The following is a 3,928-nucleotide window of genomic DNA, read 5'->3' as shown; positions in this document are numbered from 1 at the left end:
AATCTCCGGAATTGAGAAATTATAACTCTAATATTTATTTCTAAATATTGGGGTCCACATTTAAAATTAATTCACAAATAATAATAAAATAATAAAAATTAGTGCTAATTGCCTTTTCTAATCTACATTACTTGAGCGGTCATTACACTCTTCTTCCTTCAGATTTCGAACTTACCCTAGTGATTAGAGTAGTGCCCACACACAGCAAGCAATACCTCAATCATAGTTAGGAAGATCGTGAAGAAAGATCATCAGCAAAGGAGATTCAGCATCAAGGATTCAGAGAAAGAGATCCAGGTTCAGATCTTGATAATACTCTGCGACAGAAATGATACAAGGGTTAGAGATCTGAACGGAAGGAGTCATTTAATTCCGCTGAACCCAATGTAAGGTTTCTTAAACTTTATATGTGTTTAATTCATCGTTTTAGAAAGTTCATATTTAGGGTGTTAATAAACATACTTGTGAGTATATCTAAGATCCTGGTAAAATAATTTCTAACAACTGGCCTGAGAGCCATGGTAATTGATTTACTTGGAAGAAATTTGGACTTTAAAACGATTGTTTGTTTGTTTTTGGATGGTATCATGTTGTATTGAGTGTTATTTGATGATTGATTGGTGTTTGTAAATTTTCGTTAAAAATAATTGAATATCTGTTTCTGGAATTATTTTTATTGGATAGTATGGAAAAAATTAAGCAAGTTACTTTTTTACAGAACTCAATTTCGATTTAATTTGAATTAATTATGATTTTTTGAAGATTGGAAAAAATCGAAGTTGTGCTGAAATTTTCATGCGCACGCGAAAACTGTCCGTACAGCTCGCAATTTTTTCGTTTTTCTTCAATTTTTCATGCTTTTTCATGGAATTAACTTCCGATTTTTTGTGTAGTTCTATATTTATACTATTACTATTCCTAATTCAATTCTAATTATCATTATGAATTAATTTAATATTTTTTAAATTTAATTCAAGATATTAGTGTAATTTGAATTTAAAAATAGTTAGTGTAATTTGATGTAAGATATTTTGCTAACTTTTAAATTTTGTTATTTTATTTATTTAAATTACATTTAAAATCTGAAAAAAGATATTCATTTATCTTTTTAATTTTTTATTAAATTTTTATTTATAAAATAACATTTAAATTTTAAAAGTAGTTAGCAAATTTTGAAATGATATTTAGGTTTGTTGAACCTAATTTTTTCAAAATTGTAGGTTTAATTTTAAATTTAAATTTTTTTAAAAATTTCGAATTGTTGACCGAGGTTTTCGGCAACTATTAAAATATATTTATAGTAAGGAGCTGTAAGAAAGTGAGATGGAGTTTTTTACGTGGTTGGGGCGTTAATGAGCCTTAGTCCACGAGCCACTGCTATTAATGGATGTATTTAATACAGATTCTACACTTGAGAGAATGTTTTTCTCTTAAATACAGAGAATGTTCTTGGTGAGTTTTTTCTCTTCTTGCTCTTTTGCAACCAAGATTCTCGACCCCATTAAATGAGCTTTGAGGGGGTATTTATAGTGTTTTGGTGGGGTAATCCCTAGAATTGTTCTTACATATGTGTCTGTAAGTATCCATAAAGTTGGGCATTTCCGATGAATATACCATGGGTGATGCATGGTCAAATCCCTAGGTGCTGTAGGGTTTTTATGGAGAATGTCCTTTTTGTCTTGTGATTGACGTGACTCTTCGCAGAGTAGCCGTCGCTAGACTTAAATGATCATTACTGTAGCGCCGGCCTTTGTTCGGGGGTTGTGCCGTCAGACTTTATTGCGTGTTACAGTCCCAACACGCTTCCTCCCATGCAGCATTAAATGCGACTTGATTGCTCGGGAGAGACCTGACACGTCCCGGAGAGCCTTCATGCTATACTAGCTTCCTGGAGTACCTTGTACTCCGGGTGTCTCCTCCGGGACCCATGCTAACAGCGCTTCCTAGTGGCATAAAAAGACTTAGCAAATCTTTCCAAGTTATCTGATCCACGTGTCCCCTCTCGACTGGTCCACGTACTTTGGGCGAATTCTGGAGCAACATTTACCCCCCAAGCCTTGTTTACTTAGCAAAAATAAACCAAGGCTTGTTCAAGTGTCTCCGGTTGACTCCTCGTTTTCTTAGCTCGAGCCTCGAGCGCGTGGGGGCAAATTAAATGATGTCATTTAATGCAGCGATTTGCTTTTTGCAGGAATGTCTCCAGCCGCCTCCTCGGTCTTCTGATACGAACTTGGGGGCGCGTGGAGGTGCGTCTGATAATGGCATTAAGTGCAGCGATTCGCTTTTGCAGAGGTCGATTCGTTTCACGCCCCATGATTGATGCGGCGCATTGATTGTGTCAGACGGATACTCAAACGTTTCCACCGCCTTAATGGCAGATTGATCTGGTCCGTTGATCTTTGGGAATTCGAATCGTGCGTCTCCCCCACCGTGCGATTGGTAGGTGATGACGCCTGTTCCTCATGCATTTTTGTCTATAAAAGCCACTACCTTTCCTTCATTTCGGTTACTTTCCATTCCTTGCCATTTCTGCTCGAATTTCCTAGAGAGAAAATTCCTCAAAGTAGCACGAACTGTCTTAATACCCAGACACTTTATTCAATTTTCCGGTGTTTGATTTTGTCAGTTCTTCTCAACTCTCACTCAACCACATTCAGTACCTCCAGTTCAACGACCGACTGTAAGTTTCTTGCATCCTTAGATAATAACATGCTTATATTTACTTCGTTCGTTTTCTGGGTTCGCACTTAGGGGCTTCTGAGTGTGTGAGTGTTTAAGTTCTTCGAGTTCTGTTTTATGTTTACTGCATTAGTTGTAGAATCGCCATTTATCATGCCCCTGTTGTAGTTATACAGTTCTGTTTGAAGAGGGCCATGTGTTCTTCGTTTAACAGTTGCTTAGGGCATAGGATGGCTTTTCTCTTTTTTTTCTTTTTTTCTTTTTGCGAAACCACTTTCTGCGATTTCACTGCACCCGACACTTGTTGAGGGATTCTCTCAAGAGTTTCCCAGGTGACACGTGTCCGGAGGGGGCCTCTTTCCAGCGGTTAGGGGACCCCCACTCCCTTTTTCTTGATTCAGGGTTTGGTATGGGACCTAACTGCTGGGTTTTTCTTTTTCCCTTTTGTTTTTCTCAGAACATAAAATGTCTGCTTCTGGCTCAAAATCTTCGAAGAAGAAAGGGAAAAGTATGGCCACGCTGGAGGAGGTTTCTCTGGGGCCCGTTGCCCAGGAGGGGTACAAGTCCCGTGCCACTGGTTGGGAAGCGGCCGAGCTTCGATCGACCCTGACTTGTCCTCACCAGCTGGAGAACATTATTAATGTGGCTGGGATCAAACCCTCCACCTCGGGGACCTTCCACCGGCCTCCTCGTGACTCGGAGACGCCTAATCACAACTATGACGGCTTCGGGGCTTGGAGTCAGACCCATTTGATGACCGGTGCCATGCTCCCGCTCCAAGATTACTTTGTGAATTTTCTTGTATTTGTCGGCCTTGCGCCATACCAACTTATTCCTCAAGCTTACCGCCTGCTCTCAGGCTTATTCATTTTTTACACCGCCCGCGGCTGGGGTCTCGACCCCGGCGGAAATTTTATATTTTTATGAACTTGTATCCGTCCCCAAGAAAGGGGACAAACTTAAGGATGGTTTTTATGGGTTCCGGGTCCACCCTGCTAACGAGGGGGTGGTTCCGTATAATAGGCAGACTCATGTTAAGGAGTACCGCCACCGCTTTTTCTTCTCGTCCGGGTTCAGGGCCGTGGACCACCCGGAGCTTCTCACGGAGTGGGTGCGGATCCCACCTTACCAGCGGACGCTTCCCACTCAGGCTTTCCTTCGAAGGGCCCAAGCCTTCGCCTCCTACGACCACGCCGATCTTGATGTTGGGGGCCTTGTCACCACGGAGAATTGTAGGAAGGCCAAACTT

This window comes from Cannabis sativa, chromosome 6 (assembly GCF_029168945.1).
Source record: "Cannabis sativa cultivar Pink pepper isolate KNU-18-1 chromosome 6, ASM2916894v1, whole genome shotgun sequence".
NCBI lineage: Eukaryota > Viridiplantae > Streptophyta > Magnoliopsida > Rosales > Cannabaceae > Cannabis > Cannabis sativa.
Note: the sequence above shows the minus strand (reverse complement) of the source record.